The 19,464-nt window shown below is 38.3% G+C and overlaps 1 protein-coding gene across 3 annotated transcripts in view; it reads left to right on the forward strand.

Moving 5' to 3' along the window:
• Nucleotides 1-19,464, forward strand: part of chrm3a (cholinergic receptor, muscarinic 3a) — a 248,839-nt gene that overhangs the window by 189,701 nt on the left and 39,674 nt on the right. The gene's annotated exons all lie outside the window — the stretch shown is intronic.

A 19,464-nucleotide genomic window follows, 5' to 3' on the forward strand; every position in this document is an offset into this window, starting at 1 on the left:
GAGGGTTAGGTTTAGGGGTAGGGTTGGGGTTAGGGGACAGAATCTATAGTTAGTACAGTATAAAAATCATTGTATCTATGGAGAGTCCTCATAATGATAGCTGCACCAACGTGTGTGTGTGTGTGTGTGTGTGTGTGTGTGTGTGTGTGTGTGTGTGTGTGTTTGTGTGTGTGAAGACCTGAAATAAGTAACAGGATTCAACAGTTAAATGCTGGTCAAACACCTGCCAAACACTTAATGCAGATAGCTGACCTCCAGGCCTGAGAAATTAAACAATACCAAATAATAATTGTTCACCCAAAAAATGAAAATTCTATAATGCACTCACCCTTATGTTGTTCCAAACCTGTATGGTAAAGAGATGCAATAAAGGTGAATGGTGACTGAGACTAATATTATTGCCTAACAATTCCTTTTGTGTTCTACAGAAAAGTCTGCAAGAATGTCTGTTCTTTAGCACTCAAAACAACTCAAGTTCTTGCGTAAACACGTTCCACTGTGAACAAGCTTCTCTCAGAGCAGAACAGATGTCAAGATTTTCACTGAAAAATTATTTTAATTTCAGGTTATTTTTCACCAAAACCTACCGTATAGCTTTAGAAGACTTGGAATATGTCACACGAGTCGCATGGACTTCTTGTACTTTTGGGTCCTTTTTTAGCTTTAGATGCACTATCCACTGCCATTATATTGGATAGACAGCCCGCCATATTCATTAAAATTAAATTTTCTAATTTTGTATTCCACATAAGAAAGAAAGTCATGTGCGTTTGGAACAACATGAGGGTGTGTAAATTATGACATAATTTTTATTTTTGTGTAAACTATTCCTTTGGTATAGAACCTCAGTGTTGTGCTGTAAAGAGTTACTGCACAAATATTTCATTTTATGCCACAGACTAGTTACTGTATGCATGTTGTATATGATTCATTACCCATCAGACTAAACCTTGTATTATCAATAGCGATATCTCATGTCTGTGTATTTTTGTGAGAGAATCTGATTTGTTGCATGCCTGATGCATGCTCAATGATCAAGTGAGCTGAATATGTTTGCATCTCACTGAATGCATCCCCCATTATGCACTAACCATGGAATATGTCCTCTTCTGTCACACATACAAGGTACGTGTCCTCTAGAAAAGCAACATGGGTAAATGTTCTAGGCAGAAAATGTTGAACATATGTCACTGGGTAAACAGGATGGTTATAAAACACTTATGCTTTGAGTGTAGTAACACAGCATTGCTGCTAAGAAACTCTGTTTGTTATTTGGACCTTTTCTTTAAAGGGGACCTATTATGCAAAATTCAATTTTACATGGTGTTTGAACATAAATGTGAATCAGCAGTGTGTGTACACAACCACCCTACAATGTTAAAAGTCCACCCACTCTTATATTTCTATTGATCAAAAACAGTGTCTCAAAATGACTGGTTTTCGTATCCGCTCTAAAGTGACGTTACTTTAGAGCAGACCACGCCCACAGCTGGTGACGGACTCCATCCTATTATCATAGATCCTCCCGAGTGATCGACACACAGTCCGCCAATTTTTTTCCACGCTGGAGCAGATACAGTGAGAAGAAAATGTCTCAACTTTGTAAGCGTCATAAGTGTTCTGTTGTTGGCTGTAAAAGTGAATTTAGGAGTCTTCATGTACTCCCGGCATCAGAGCCACTGAAGACGCAGTGGACAAGTTTTGTTTTTGAAGAACATGTTCCCCAAAACATACCAAAATTCGTGTATGTTTGTGCAAATCATTTTACACTGGACTGCTTTGTGAATGAGGGTCAGTGTAAAGCAGGATTTTCAAAAGATTTGACTCTCAAGCATGGATCAGTACCAAATGTTCGTGTTCCAGCTTTATATCCTGAAGATGTAAGTATCGTACTTTATATTTTGTGAATGTTTGCAAATCACCTTTCTGAATGTGCTTGTTAACTGATTCCACGGCTAATGCAGCTAAAGTTACCATTGTCTCTGATTGTATTCACGGAGACCAGAGCTTGTATGTCATTATAGCTTGTTTGCATATGACGTTTGCACTGCGTTGCTGTGGCGTGAAATGCAGATGGAGGGCAGGAAGTGATTTTCTACATAGGAAGCACCATCACAAACTCAAAATGCCTATGTTTTGTGTCATTTACGGTTGCTCATACATATATGGCTGAACTCCGGTATTTACGGTGTCAGTCATATTGGTTCTGATTTGTTGTTGCTATAGTATCCGAAGCACGAGCTGTAAAGGCACAGCCCTCTTCCGGAAAGGGGGCAGGGAGCAGCAGCTCATTTGCATTTAAAGAGACACACACAAAAACAGCGTATTTTTGATTCCACCCAAAAAGAGGCATTTATAGCATGATATAATAAATGATCCGTGGGGTATTTTGAGCTGAAACTTCACAGACACATTCTGGGGACACCTGAGACTTATATTACATCTTGTAAAAAGGGGCATAAAAGGTCTCCTTTAAGGTGGAACAGCTATAGAAATCAGTCAAGCCTGGTAAAATAACAGTCTCTTTAAAGTCTTTTCATAACAGTTTCACCTTTGCACAGATTGCCTTAATCTGTCATTAAATTATGGTTATGGTTATGTACTGATACAGGAGAGCAGATCTTCTCACAAATGAAACGACTCAAGTTTTTTATTTCTTCTTTCTTCCAATTTCACACTTTTCCAGTGTTATTTGAGACTGCCTCTTAAAAGTCTTAGTGGAATAGCTTGAGGTCTGAGCTAGTCCAAGCTAGTCTGAATGCCTTGAAGGCATACTTCATCATTTACTCACCTTTGTGTTGTTTCAGACCAGTATGAATTTCTAGTGGAACAGAAAAGATGTTTTAAAGCCTCAGTCACCATTCAATTCATTGTATAGAAAAAAAAAAAAAAAGATGCAATGAAAGTGAATGGTGACTGAGACTTCAAAACATCTCCTTTTGTGTTCCACAGAAGAAAGCATGTCATATTTGGAATTTATAATGGTGAGTAAATTATGACAGAAATGTCCCTTTTGGGTGAATTATCCCTTTCAGCATCATCACATCATCGTAAATTTGATTTGTATTTTATCTGGGATATGCAAAATTATATATTTTCAAAATCAACAATGTGGGTTTCCTGAATTAAATGAATGAATTTTAATTAAATTGGCCAGGACTGATAAAGCAATTTTGTCTTTTCTTAGTGACATGTCAATGTCATTGTAGTGGTTTGGAGTTTACAACTAACCTTAACAGACTATCAAGCTATTTGTCTCAACACTAAGAGCCATTTCTATGATTCTATGACCACAATGTTCAGCTCTTGCTTATATTAGTAAATCAGACGCTTGTGTGTAAACTGTGGCTTTGGTTATTGACAGATCACCCATCCTGTTGTATTTGTTTGGTTGTTTGAAGTAGATGTGTGTTGGCTTCTATTGGATCCCAGTGTCATTTTTACTGATGGCTTGTGAGTGTTTCATCTCTGGCACCCCACCAGAAAGCATCTGAAACAGAGCATATTGTGCGGCACACATTGTACTCTCAGAGCATGGAGAAAACTCCAACAGGGCTGAAGATTGTGTTCCTTAAAGCCATACTATGTCTAATATGGTGGAGAATGTGTTGGCTGGTGTTCTGAAAAGGGCCAAAAAAGCTTTAATCTTGTTTTCACAAGTCTGTTTAAAGGCTTCAAATGTACCAAGTTGTTTACTAGTTCTGTCATAAAAATAGGAAGGCAAGACATCTAGAAACCCATGCATTACTCTCAGAGGCTAATCATTTTGGTAACACTTTATTTTACAGTGTTCTTGTTATACATATAACATGTAATGACTATACTATTAACAGTAAATTATGCATAAGTACAAGCAACTAACCCCAAACCAAACCCTAACCCTAAACATATAGTAAGTACATGTTTTTAATAAATAGTACATATGTGTGTTATTACACAAGGACACTGTAAAATAAATTGTAACCATCATTTCGATCAATACACAACATTTTCTTTTTTTTTTTTTTATATATATATAAATACGTGTATTGATATCTTTAAAAATCTGTTTATGGTTAAGGGCTGTTTATAGAAGGCTGCTATACCACAGCTTCATCATACAGTGTGGACCAAAAGGCTGAGAAAATTCTTATATTTTACATTTTTTAATTAATAAAATACAGTGTATATATATATATATATATATATATATATATATATATATATATATATATATATATATACACATACACACATGCATACTACCGTTTAAAAGTTTAGGGTCATTTACTCATTCTTTATTTTATTTTATTTTTTTCACATTTTTGAATAATAATAAAGTCATTACAACTATGGAATAATAGAAATGGAAATATGCAATATATATATATATATATATATATATATATATATATATATATATATATATATATATATATATATATATGCAAATTCTAGGCAAAGGGTGGCTACTTTGAAGATGCTAAAATATAACAGTTTTGATTTATTTTGGATTTTTATAGTCACAACATAATTCCCAGTTCCATTTCTGTTATTACATATTTTAGATGACTTTACTATTATTCTAAAATGTGAAAAAAAAAATAAAAAAATACAAAAAAATACAAAAATAAAGAATAAGTAAGTGACCCTAAACTTTTGACCTGTAGTGTATATATACAGTTGAAGTCAGAAGTTTACATACACTCCACAGATTTAATATTAGCAAACTATAGGTTTGGCATGTCGTAGTCTACTTTGTGCATGACACGAATAATTTTTCAACAATTGTTTATAGACAGATTGTTTCGCTTTTAATTGACTATTTCACAACTCCAGTGGGTCAGAAGTTTACATACACTAAGTTAACTGTGCCTTTAAGCAGCTTGGTAAATTCCAGAAAATGATGTCAAGCCTTTTGAAAATTAGCTAATTATCTTCTGATAGGAGGTGTACTGCACTGGAGGTGTATCTGAGGATGTATTTTAAGGCCTACCTTCAAACTCAGTGCCTCTTTGTTTGACATCATGGGAAAATCAAAAGAAATCAGCCAAGACCTCAGAAAAAAAATTGTGGACCTCCACAAGTCTGTTTCATCTTTGACTCCTTAAGGTACCATTTTCATCTGCACAAATAATAGTACACAAGTATAAACACCATGAGACCACGCAGCCATCATACCGCTCAGGAAGGAGACGCATTCTGTCTCCTAGAGATGAATGTAGTTTAGTGAGAAAAGTGCAAATCAATCCCAGAACAACAGCAAAGGACCTTGTGAAGATGCTGGAGGAAACAGGTAGACAAGTATCTATATCCACAGTAAAACGAGTCCTATATCGATTTAACCTGAAAGCCTGCTCTGCAAGGAAGAAGCCACTGCTCCAAAACCACCATAAAAAAACCAGACTACAGTTTGCAAGTGTACATGGGGACAATGATCTTACTTTCTGGAGAAATTTCCTTTGGTCTGATGAAACAAAAATTAAACCTTTTGGCCATAATAACCATTGTTATGTTTGGAGGAAAAAGGGTGAGGCTTGCAAGCCAAAGAACACCATCCTAACCGTAAAGCATGGGGGTGGCAGCATCATGATGTGGGGGTGCTTTGCTGCAGGAGGGACTGGTGCACTTCACAAAATAGATGGCATCATGAGGAAGGAAATTTATGTGGATATATTGAAGCAAAATCCCAAGACATCAGCCAGGAAGTTAAAGCACGGTCGCAAATGGGTCTTCCAAATGGACAATGGCCCCAAGCATACCTCCAAAGTTGTGGCAAAATGGCTTAAGGACAACAAAGTCAAGGTACTGGAGTGGCCATCACAAAGCCCTGACCTCAATCTGATAGAAAATTTGTGGGCAGAACTGAAAAAGCATGTGCGAGCAAGGAGGCCTACAAACCTGACTCCAGTTCTGTCTGAAGAAATGGGCCAAAATTCCAGCAACTTATTGTGAGAAGCATGTGGAAGGCTGCCCAAAAAGTTTGACCCAAGTTAAACAATTTAAAGGCAATGCTACTAAATACTAACAAAGTGTATGTAAACTTCTGACCCATGGGGAATGTGATGAAATAAATAAAAGCTGAAATAAATAATTCTTTCTACTATTATTCTGACATTTCACATTCATAAAATAAAGTAGTGATCCTAACTGACCCAAGACAAGGAATGTTTTCTACGATTAAATGTCAGGAATTGTGAAAAACTGACTTTAAATGTATTTGGCTGAGGTGTATGTAAACTTCTGACTTCGGCTGTATATATATATATATATATATATATATATATATATATATATATATATATATATATATATATATATATATATATATATATATATCAGCATATCTATTTTAGTAAAAATGCAGTTTTCTTATTATTTGAAGTTCCCCTCTTTTGCTTAAATGACAATATGCACTCGAGCTGGCATGGACTCCTTATTTTTGTACAAAACCTGACGATTCATGCTATCCCAGCATGATCTGAAAATGTTCCAAAGAGTTCCAAATGTTTCTTTTTTGGTGGATTTCAAAGCAAGGAAATCTGAGCTTTAGTACAAAGATCATGAATTAACGTGTTTAATGTCACAAATGTGCTTAATTGATCAAAATAAGTCTTGTTCATTTAACATCATAACATTTCTCTTTTTTTGTGGAAATGTTTCCAAATTGTTGTAGCGAATTACATCAAATGACTAATTTAGATCTTTGCACGCATTCTCCCACCATTATATGTAGCGAATGGGTTAAAGTGCCCGCGTACCTCCACCAATATATGTAGGGAAACAGTATGTGTGAGCTAGGAATTAAATTAAACTGTCCTTATTCTACATTATTATATAAGAACATTTATAATGGAATTAGTCACGTTCGACAACCATTATAAATTAGATAAATGACAAATAACTAGATTATTTGTCTGAATAAAATTCTCCACCATTAGGAATTAGCTTTAATAAGGGAATTATGATTCATTCTCTTATTGAAGTAATATTATTCTCATGGCTTATTGAAAATAATATTACACATATTTAGATACAGCTTTGTGTCAGGTGTATTCTGTTGATTCATGTCTTTTATTTTGAAATTCTAGTTCTTGTTTCATGTCATGTGTTCCTGTTTCCCTAGTCACGTGATTTCTGTTTTCCCTCCATGTTCATGTGTCACATTTTCATTGGTTTATTGTTTAATTATCTTGTTATCAGTTCTGTTTGTTCACTGGTTTATGTTCTCCCATGTCTTGTATTTAAGCCCTCATGTTTGCATTGTCTATTGGTCGAGTATTGTATGGGATGGTATGTGTTTGTCAAGTCAAGTCAAGTCAAGTCCATGTTTTGTTTTGTAGTCAGGGTTATTGGAGTTCACGTTCTGTAAATAAACTGCACTTGGGTTCTTCATCTTCACGTCCTCGTCATCATTGTCAGCAGTTCCAGCATACGTTACAGAATACTTGACCACCCATGGACCCAGCAGTTTTACTTCTGCGCTTACGTCAGGTGAATCGTCCTCTGGAGGACTATGTTGAGGACTTCTGCGGTCTAGCCAGCCAGGTAGACTTCAATGAGGTTGCCCTCAAGGGTTGTTTTAGATTTGGACTAAATGAGTCCATTTCTTTTTTGATGCCTGGCGATCGCAGTTCCCTCAGCCTGGCTCAATATATCGACCTCACCCTTCGATTCATCGGTTCCCCGTTCACTGTGGGGGAGGCGGATCCCGAGCCGGAGTTCGACGACATGGCCGCCGCCGAGCCGGAGTTCGACGACATGGCCGCCGCCGAGCCGGAGTTCGACGACATGGCCGCCGCCGAGCCGGAGTTCGACGACATGGCCGCCGCCGAGCCGGAGTTCCACGTCACTGCGACGCCTCGGCCTGCTCCATGCCACGTCACTGCGACGCCTCGGCCTGCTCCATGCCACGTCACAGCGACGCCTCGGCCAGCTCCATGCCACGTCACAGCGACGCCTCAGCCTGCTCCATGCCACGTCACAGCGACACCTGAGCAGTGGGACCTGGAGATGGTTCCCACCCTTATACCCACCTTTAGTTCTCCTGAGCAGGCAAGGGGAACTTTCGGCCCTCCGATCCCGCCTGGACCCTCTGAGCCCTGGACTTCGCTTTGGCCTGTCGGTCCCTCGACATTGCCTCAGCTCGGCGTTCCCTCGGCTCCACTACGGTCCTTCAGCCTGTCGGCTGTGCCGGGGTCCCTCATCCCTCTGGCTCCTCCTCGGTCTGTCGGTCACCTGGCTCCGCTTTGGCTCTCCGAGCCTCTAGCATCGCCTTGGTCCTCCCTGCCATTGGCTCCACCCTGGCCCTTCGAGTCTTCGACTACTCTCCGGGCACCACGTTCCAAGGCTCCGCCCCTCGAGCCTCTCACGGCTCCACCATCCATGGCTCCGCCCCTCGAGCCTCTCATGGCTTCACCTCCCACGGACTTTGCCCTGGTCCCATGCCACTCGCCCTTTCTTCCCACGCCACGCCCCACGCCTCAAGACACCACCCCCCGCTCCCTACAGAACTTTGAATTATGTCATGTATTACGTGTTTTGTTTATGTGTTTGGGTGTCAGGAGCCACCCCTTAGTGGGGGGATATGTCAGGTGTATTCTGTTGATTCATGTCTTTTATTTTGAAATTCTAGTTCCTGTTTCATGTCACGTGTTCCTGTTTCCCTAGTCATGTGATTTCTGTTTTCCCTCCATGTTCATGTGTCACGTTTTCATTGGTTTATTGTTTAATTATCTTGTTATCAGTTCTGTTTGTTCATTGGTTTATGTTCTCCCATGTCTTGTATTTAAGCCCTCATGTTTGCATTGTCTATTGGTTGAGTATTGTATGGGATGGTATGTGTTTGTCAAGTCAAGCCAAGCCAAGCCAAGTCCATGTTCATGTTTTGTTTTGTAGTCAGGGTTATTGGAGTTCACGTTCTGTAAATAAACTGCACTTGGGTTCTTCATCTTCACGTCCTCATCATCGTCCTCATTGTCAGCAGTTCCAGCATACGTTACACTTTGAAGCGAAAACTTTTAAAAACAGGGATGAGAATATTTATCAAAATATACCATAGTCAAATGATCTTTAAAATGGAAACATGAATAATTAATCATAACTCGTTATAATTAATTATAAATATTTGGATCAGTTAATAGAATTAACGTGATGTAGCTGAATTAACATTACAATCAATTAATCTGTTCATCCAGCAAACACTCAGTATTGATCGTCTATCAACTCTCAGAAAGGATATTTTCATGGCCACAGAAAAATAACTCTTTCTTAGCATGTAGATGTGATCAAATCGTTAAATTGACGTTGATTTACGAGTAGACCAGAATCAAATCGCAAGAATGTACACAAAAGCTTTATTTAACTAAATCACGAACACATAACTAATCTAAACAAATACATACACACAAATCATACATACATGGGAAATGGAAAAGTGAAAGTGAATGAAACAGGAACAGAACAGGGGAATGAAGCTATGAAAAGAGTCATTTAACCATCAGTTTCTTACTTCAAAGCACCTTTGTTAACAAAGGGGTTCACAGCTTATACTAAACTTCTGTTTAGTTAATTAATTGTATGATACTTGCAATGCCTTGGCTGTTGAGAGATAGCCCGGATGCAGTCTCAGGAGAAAGTCTTGATAGTTTCTTGAGTCGATGGTGTTGAAGTTGCAATCAGTTTCTTCCGCGCTGAATGAAGAAATGATGAACTTGCGGTGTTAGTTTGACTCCGTAATAGTCGAGGAAGATACACATGGCTTGATGTGTTAAGGCCTGCAGGCTCATGACCTCGCAGTCGGACCGGGTGTTTCCGGTCCCACACGAGCAGCAACCATGAGCAGAAGGGAGAAAAAGAAAAGGAAAGAGAGAGAGGGGGAGGTCACTCCGACAGTGCCCTTTAACTCCTGAGGGAGGCCACTCACAGGGAGTTTGGCCTGACCAATGAGAAAGGTGCAATTTTCCAGCGGGAAAGTTCCTTTGTTTGGAATCTGAATCATTTGCATGATTGGAGTAAGCTAGCAGTTTGTGCCCCTTTATGCTCTGATTAATATAACAAGCATAGAGTGCAGTGCATGTTTGGACTCAAGATGGCGCCGAGTATGGCTGCTGTGTTGCGAGCTCCGACACAACATGGCAGTGTTTTGTTTGTTTTGTTTACAATTCTTATGTTTTTTGTCTTGGATGTTGTCTGCCTTATTGTCTATGACAGACAAACACTTTTGGACATTGGTTCAGCAATTTCACACCTTAAACCGGACTTCAAATTCCTCAATGCCGACCCGCTGTTTACAAACACGTAAGTGGAGCCCTTTGTCTGGGCAGTCCGGAAAACGCAGGAGGAAAAGGGGAAACAGAGCCGGCGTTCTCATCAGAGTAAGACAGCGCACAAATTGACCCCCGCTACCCAGTATTCTACTGGCAAATGTTCAGTCTCTGGATAACAAGTTCTGCGAGCTGAAAGCGCGGATCTCTTTCCAACGAGAGACAAGGGACTGCTGCATTATCTGCCTAACAGAAACTTGGATGTCTGCGGAGATTCCAGATTCAGCCATTGAACCCGCGGGGTTCTCTGGCAACTGTGGGACAGTGTGAAAGACCTCTCAGGTAAAAGCAGAGGTGGTGGTGTATGTTTTATGATCAACAAATCCTGGTGTGATCAGAGGAACGTACATTCTATCAAGTCTTTCTGCTCTCCTGATCTGGAATTTCTCATGCTTCTGTGTCAACCATTCTGGCTACCGAGGAAATTCACAGCAGTCATTATCACAGCTGTGTACATTCCCCCACAAGCCGACACAGACCGGGCAATCAAGGAACTGTAAGTATAAGTGTATAATAAGTATACACTGTAAGTGTAAGTATAAGGAGTATAAGTGAGTATAAGTGAGCAGGAAACCACTCACCCTGAGGCCGCGTTCATTGTGACCGGGGACTTTAATAAAGCCAGTTTCAAATCTGCCCGCTTACAGGCAGAAACTGAAACAGGAAGCACCCACTCTCAGAACGATCCAGTGCTGGTCAGACCAATCAGACTCTACGCTACAGGACTGTTTTGATCACACGGACTGGGAGATGTTCCGGTCCGCCTCTGATGACGACATCGAGGTTTACGCTGATAGCGTAATGTGTTTCATAAAAAAGTGTATGGAGGACGTAGTTCCGACCAGAACAATATGGATCTACCCGAACCAGAAGCCATGGATAAATAGCGATGTTCGCGCGGCACTTAATGTGCGGACCTCCGCTTTTAATTCCGGGAACGCGGAGGAGCATAAACAAGCCAGTTATCAGAGCAGCAAAACGCCAGTACAGGAACAAGATTGAAGGACAGTTTAACACCACCAACTCTAGAAGCATGTGGCAGGACTTTAAAGGGAATAAAAACTCCGGCATGAACACCGCTGCCTCTCTCCCGGATGAGCTAAATACTTTTTATGCTTGTTTTGAGGGAAATAACACCGCCTTCGTGGAGAGAGCTCTCGCGGCCGAAGCTACAGAGGTTAGTTTACTCTCCGTCTCTGTAGCGGATGTAACCCAATCCTTCCGACGGGTGAGTGTCTGCAAAGCTGCGGGCCCAGACGGCATTCCGGGCCGCGTCATCAGAGCATGCGTGAACCTGCTAGCTGGTGTTTTTACAGACATTTTCAACCTTTCCCTCTCTTTGTCTGTAGTCCCCACATGCTTTAAAACATCCACCATTGTGCCTGTTCCAAAGCAATCAAAAATAACTTGCTTAAATGACTGGCGTCCTGTTGCTCTGACCCCCATCATCAGCAAATGCTTTGAGAGACTAATCAGAGATTACATCTGCTCTGTGCTGCCTCTCTTTCTTGACCCATTGCAGTTTGCTTACCGCAACAATGTGGCTACCTTCCCCCACCCGGAATGTCTATGAGGTCCACTAGTTGGTGGACTAGTGTCAGTAAAGGGGGAGTAAAAGCTCATGATTATTGGAAGAGCTGACATCTCAGAGTCTGCTTGGGCCTACTTGGACCTTTGCTTTTTACGGTCTTGAGACATCTGTTGGATTGTTCATTAAATAACGAATAATTGTGTGTCTGATTGGTCCAGATGCTACATTGTAAAACTTTGTTTGTTTACAGGTTTAAATTAGATTTTGAATAATTGATTTTGATTGTAGTCTCAGACTTTTGGACCCCACAGTATATTGAGTTCTGAACAAATTGGCCACTTGAGATTAGTAAGAAAATGGGCCTTATTCATGAAATATGAGCAGAACAAATTTTATCATAAATTGTTAGTAGAAACATTCTTAAGTAAATTTGCCAATTTAATTCAATGGAACAATTTATGAAAGAATAGATTCATGAACAGTTTACACACACATTTGTTCTAGTGTTATCATTAACGAAAACCAAATGAAAACAAATATAATGTCATTAAAGTCATCATGACATATTGTTTTAAATATAATTTTATCTTTCCTGAGGTCACTGATAATGTTAGTAAAGTTTTTTTGCACCACAATTTGTAATAAATGTTAATTGCCCACCCTGTCTCTGGCCCTCTGTCTGAAACGCTTGGATTTGGCCTAAGCGCCTCCTTAAAACTTAGACATAAATACCCTCTGTTATGATTGGCTAACATCGTGCAGCCCCTCAAATACAACCATATTTGAAACTCAATCGGAAGAGAATGAACAAGCTCCACAATATTATAAAACTAAATTTCAGGGTTTGCACATAACGCACATCCAACACATTGCATCTGAATATATTAAACTGTTCACTTACTGTAACTATCAAACAGTCATGACATTTTAAATATTCATGAATGAAACTGTTAACTCACGGTTTTGCGATCGGGTCCAATAGTGTTTTTAACTGCCCCATCCATCAATAACAGTTCCTTTGCAAAGCTTGAATCATATTATGACTGGTTCACAAGCAATCCATGCTGAAATGAGCCGAAAAAAATTGTGCATACATACAGACAGTAGTCCGAAGCAGGATAAACAAGACATGCACACACATACCATAGAGTATCATTGTGCACTGAGGTGTACATTGCAGGAAACACATAAAAAATGTGAAAGACGTCCATCTAGTGCACGTTTACATACACCAGCAATTAAAAATAGTGCAGATGGGTGCAAGATTGCATCTTTTAAGTGTTTGTGCTCAAAACAACAAGAGACAGCAGCTGAATGAAACAGGGTCTCCTTTTCAGAGTTGTAACTTGACACCGCGTCTTTTAAAAGCAGCGTGAAATACATGACAACAGACGTCTGTCTAGTGCATGTTTATATACGTAAATAGTTCCAAATAGTCCAGATGTTTCCCCTTTGGTCTTCAGGAAAAATTAGGCCACACTAGGCTTGTCTGTCCCGCTCTAGCTCTCGCTCTCTCTCTCTGTGTACGAACCTAGTGCCAGTGGGCAGAGCCAAGGGTGCGCTGATGTAAAGTAGGCGTTGATGTTGTGATGAATTAATGTACCCCTAGTGATGTAGGGAAGTCACGGAATTAGAGAACAAGGCATTTTTGCAGCTTGGTTTCAATAAATTGCATTGGGGATTAAGTTTTAAGTTCTGAAAGTTACAGTATGTTTTTATAGTAGAATGACCTCTTATGTGTCAAAATATCAAGTAAATTTTGACATGACCCCTTTAAAGGAAAGAAATTAAACTAAACTCAAATACATTTTACATTACATCAAATACATACATTAAACTCCAAAACTAACTAAAATAAATAAACAATTTATTTGAAATAATTTTAGTTTTTATAAGAGGTCATTCTACACAGTATATTATAAAATTTTAAACATGTACAATCCACCTTAATTAAACATGAAAATGCCACTAGATAGAGGGAACACATGACCTGAGATATTTACCGATGTTAAGCATATTTCAATGAGACAAATAAACGCTTTAGCTTTGGCAGCCATAAAATACTAAAACTAAAATAAAAACTAAACTTAAACTAGAAAACACTGAGAAAATTTCAACTAAATTAGAACAAACAGACAAAGTGTGAAAAAGAATAAAACTAAACTAAACTGGAATGACAAATTGAAATAAAATAGAAATAAAAACTAAATTAAAATTCCAAACTATAATAACCCATTTTGTTGTCCATGTTTAATGAATGTGGTCCAGTGAGTGTGTTTACATCACACCATAACTACTAAAAATCAGCTATTTAAAAAAATCTGACAAAGAAAACCGAGTTTACATGAAACCTTCGATCATCAGGTTATTCTCTGCTTGTGATGTCAAAATGTAAACTGACATGTGCACAATGTTTGCAAACATTGGATAATCTGGAAAATGGGCAAAAATGTACTTATGCCTATCATATTTTTCTTAAATGGTTTATGACATTACCCTGGTAAAGGAAAGCTGTTTTATGCGTTTATATGACCAAATATGTTGTTAGGTTATTAAACACAATAAGACCGTGCATGTAAATGTGCTCATTGTTTAAATTTGAAAGAAGAATGTCCAGCCACTAAACTTTTAAAAACAAACTTAACATTTAAAAATGGAAGCTTTAATGTAAGAACTTAACTTTAGCTCTGTTTTGAGGGGCAGTTAGCAGTTACATTCAGTACCACTGCTAAACCTCACAGGTGCTTCATAATCATAATACTGAGATACTCTCATCATCAATTTGCCTCATTACATGACTGACTCAACCATCTGAGTTTCATTACAGGCACTCTAGGCGTCTGTCAGCATGTCATAGTGTCTGTCATTAGATTTGAATGGCCTCTGTTTAATTTATGGACCTTGTTCATCAAACCTGCTTCAGTATTGCTGTAGGCTAGTGATCAGTTAGAGGTCAGAGGCTGGTGTTATGTCAAATATAATTTCATTAGACCTTTCTGTGATCAGATCTCTCTGTCTCGTGCATATTTATCATTTTGAGTCAGCATCTTCTGGGAATGTCCTGCTGGCTTGATTGATGGGGGTTAGGGAGGGGAGTGATGCCTAGTTTGTAATTAAAAACTAGTTTATAAAAGTCCCTGTTGCAAAAACCTGCTGAGACCAGCATCCATTTCCATGCTGGCAGACTAGCACAGCCAAGCTGTTAACCAGCAAAACTTGGTTAGTGTAGGGGAAAACAGTTTGAGCCATTATAGAGACCAGTATAAACAATGAAGACCTGGAGTGAAGTTGAGTTTCAATTAGTTGAGAGAGAGAGTTTACTGAAGACAAAGTTCTCCACATTTCCAAAGGCAAAAGAGAGAAACAGAAAATGAGTTGAGGATGTAACCTTGAACTAATTAGATTACTGAAACAACAGTAATTAAAGCTATATGCAAATTAATTGACATACTATCTTACAAGTCCAGAGTTCTGACAGGTGAACAGTATAGATAATTCTAAAAACGTCCAAACATGGTGTTCAACTACTGTATGTAAATGCAATCATTCAAGTAATCATTTTTAAAAGTCAAGTTGGTCAGCCGATAAGGGTCAGAGGTGAGTCATGAATCAAGAGGCTCTTCTCCTTTTAGATACCTTTGGAGCTCAGTTCCTCTGGCTCAGTCACATTACTCTTGAAACTTCAAACAGTCCCTGCAATGACACCTCAAGACAGAACAAAATAGAGGGCTATCTTTCCTTCAAAGTTGAGGCAGACCTCACTGGAACACAAGCCTTATCCAGCTGGAACAAACATGTAGATAAAACAATATGTCCAAATGCAACAGAGCAAAGTGAAACTGACTGTTACTTTTTGATTATAACATTATAACAATTGCTTGTGAATGTATTCAGCTGATCAGTAGGCCAAAGAAACAGGGGTGAACCCACCTTTTCATTAGTCTTGTCAACCAGCATGGTCTTACCAGGCCATATAGGCATATGGTGGTCTAATTGGATTTTGGAACATGGTAGCTGGTTTGTTTCTGATAGCTTATTAGACCATGGGGCCCAAAAAGCTTAGCCAAGGTTATCTACAAGCTCTAACTAGGTTGATCTGCACTGGCTGATAGTCTAGCTGTTCAACCACCTAAACCAGCTTGGACAAGCTAATGACCATAAATCAGTTTGACCAGATAAAACCACCAGAAGCTGGTTTTAGCTAGAAGTCAAGCCAATTTACTACTGTACACAGATTGGCATTGGCCGGTTGAAAGCTTGGCATTGGCCACTGTCTGTATTATATTAAGCCTAATGAGTACTTAAGACATAATTTCCTCTGTTATTGATAATAGCTCTCATGAATCTGTTGAACATGAAAAAGATATTTTAAAAGTGTGTATTCACCCTCAATTTATGTCGATTCTGAATAATGTCAATATTTAATAAAAGGATTTTGAGTGAAAAGGCAAACCTCATTCTATTAATAAAACACTTCATTCACCATCTAATAAGGACATTCTTTCAAGCTATGTGTGTGGAGGAGGAACTTCTCCTTAAAGTTTTTCAAAGGCAGCATATTTTTGCATTTTATCTCTTTTTCTCTGTAGTGCATTGTCTTACTCTTTCTTCGGGCTGACAGGACACAGCGGATTCATGTTAATGAACAGACGATGGAAAGGAAAAGACAGCATGAAAGCAGAGTCAGGCAATTCATGATGTTAGGTTTAATGAAAACGTTCCGTTTCTGTAATTGAAAAAGCAAATTGTAACGAAGATGTACATTTGAGTTCAGGTTTCCCATTTTATTTGGTCTCGGATGGGGATATATGTGCATGGTGTAGAGGATTCAGGATGAAATTATATCTCAGTGAGCTGTCATCAGATTTCATCCTGTCTTAAATCCTTTGGCTTGTGTTTATTTATTTTTTGCTCTAAGAGTGTGGGGAAAAAAACAAAAAAACAACCAGCGACAAATAAGCCACATCTGTTTATTAGATATGTAACTCTATGCTGTATGCATATAAAAAGCTTTTAGTCTTTGAGTAAACAGTATGCATGTTGTATTCTGTTCATTCATTAATGTTAGCGACTGTATATCTGTGGATATTTTGGATATTTGCAACCCTCTTTACTATGCACTAATTATCCGGTTAACTAACTGATTGTATTTACTACAAGTGTGATGAAACCTCATTTTGTGGGTATGTAAGGAGTTGCATTTAAAGTTGCATATTTAAAGGAATAGTTCACCCAAAAATGATAATTCTATCATCTTTTACTCACCCTTATGTCGACTCAAACTCGTATGACTTTCTTTCTTTCACAGAACACAAACAAAGATATTTTAATGGACATATGATGTCTGTTTGTCCTTAACATGCAAGTGAATGGTGACCAAACTTTCAAGATCCAAAATGGCATAAAGGCTGCATAAAAGTAATCCATATTAATCTAGTGGTTTAATCCATGACATCCAAAGTGATATGATTGGTTTTGGGTGTGAACAGACCAAAATACAACTCATTTTTCACTATAAATCTCTCTTTGGCGATAATGATTTTAAGCTCGATTACACTTCTTAGCACTTTGTGCATGCATCAAGTGCTAGAAAGTAATAGAGCTTGAAGTCATGATCGTGCATGGAGACTGCAATGGCAAGATGTACAGTGAAAAAGGAGTTATATTTTAGTCTGTTTTCACCCACAACAAACCCTATTGCTCCAGGAGACATGGATTAAACCACTTTAGTCATATGAGCCCCTTCACACAAAGATCACGGGATTAATCCTGGGAACAGTCATTCATTCGCATGTTCTAGCTTTCCTGTAATCTGTGTTTGCATTCACACACATCCTGGGATAATCCCCTAAAGACAAAAGTGACATCACGATGTGATGTCTAATGTAATGCATCTTGAGTTTACTGATAACAGTGTCTTTTCTCTCGAGAAGCCCGCTCTTTCATCCTCTTGTAAACAAATAAATTGCGTGCGGTACAACTAAACGGATGATTAATTTAATCTTCTGTGCGGATGGTGAGTATCTCCCGGGTCCCTGTATAAAATTTGCAAGATTTATTGATTTTATTCTGGCAGTTAGGCCTAATTTTATAAATAGCTCATAAGATAATTTTTGTTTTGGGTAACCATTATTATTATTTTTAAATGCCCAAATTATTCCTATATTGCGGACTTCAACCACACCATATCTGCAGGGTAAATAAAGTTCAAGCTCAGACATTCGGTGTGCTGAGTTCTGATTGAAATGTTTATTTTATCACGTCAGTTTGGTGAAGCTATGTTTTGCGATTAAAAAAAAAAAAAGTATTTAAATAATATTTACAATGGAAGTGTTAATTTTTTTACTTGTGTATTTAAAAATGGCGTGAATGAAATTAATGGCAAGGGTTTATGACAGCCATATGTTTTTTAAACCACGGTACACCGTGAAACTGTTGAATTTCTATTCTGCACACATACTTTCTTCTTCGCATAATAAATACGTCATCACTACGACACACACCCTTCACGGTATCAGCTCTGCTTTTGTTCACACAGACACGTCACGGGATTGATCCCGGCAATGTTACTAGGGATCAGAGCTCAGTATGAATGAGGTTATGTATTACATGAGTCGCACTGACTACCTTTGTGATACTTTTGGGTCCTTTTTTAAGATTTAAAGTGAGGCACTATCCAATGCCACTGTTTTGAAAATGGCATCTAACAACAACTGGGCTGTGCTAACCAGACAATTCCTGACCCCTTGATTAAAATTATATATATATATATATATATATTTATTTTTATTAAAAGTGGATAGTAACAAATAAATACATCCTAAAGATTTAATGGTAGCACTTTATTTTACAGTACTGTTCCACATTTACGTACTATATAAGTACAACAACTATAGTAATTACTAGGTACTAAACCTAACCTTAATCCTAACCTTAACCCATATTAAGTACATGCAGTTGCCTAATATTAGTCAGTACTTTCTTGGGTAAGTACACTGTAAGTATACTGAAAGTACACGTACTGTAAAATAAAGTGCAACCGATTTAAAATATGGTTTAAACAATTTAAGCTTTCTGGGGTTCTTCCAATTGATTGATCTTTATTTAAAACATGTAGGTGTAGGTTTGAACGGAAATGTGTGCAGTCATGTATAAATGTTTTAATGAGGGTCTCCTGGACTGGAGAACACTGAGACCTCAGGGCCAGCGGGGGTGTTGAGGATCTTTTACCTGTATGGCCAAGTTTTTAAAGTGCAAAACTTTAATAAATCATTGAAATTGTAGAAGGTTGTAAAATGAGGACGGAAGATTGAAATAATGGACTTTTGCAATTAACTAATTGTGTGTGTGTGTGGCGGCAGGTTTAAGTGGTTTACGAGGACTTTTGTTTAGGTTACAAACTGGTAATTACAAGGGTATTATGCTATAAATTTGGTTTATGAGGACATTTCTAGTGTCCCCATAATTCAAATCGCTTAAAAAACATACTAAATTATGTTTTATTGAAAATGTAAAAATGCAGAAAGGTTTCTGTGAGGGTTAGGTTCAGGGGTAGCGTTAGGGGATATAATCTATAGTTTGAACAGTATAAAAATCATTATGTCTATGGAGAGTCCTCATAATGATAGC

The sequence above is a fragment of the Myxocyprinus asiaticus genome, chromosome 17 (assembly GCF_019703515.2).
Source record: "Myxocyprinus asiaticus isolate MX2 ecotype Aquarium Trade chromosome 17, UBuf_Myxa_2, whole genome shotgun sequence".
NCBI classification, from domain to species: Eukaryota; Metazoa; Chordata; class Actinopteri; order Cypriniformes; family Catostomidae; genus Myxocyprinus; species Myxocyprinus asiaticus.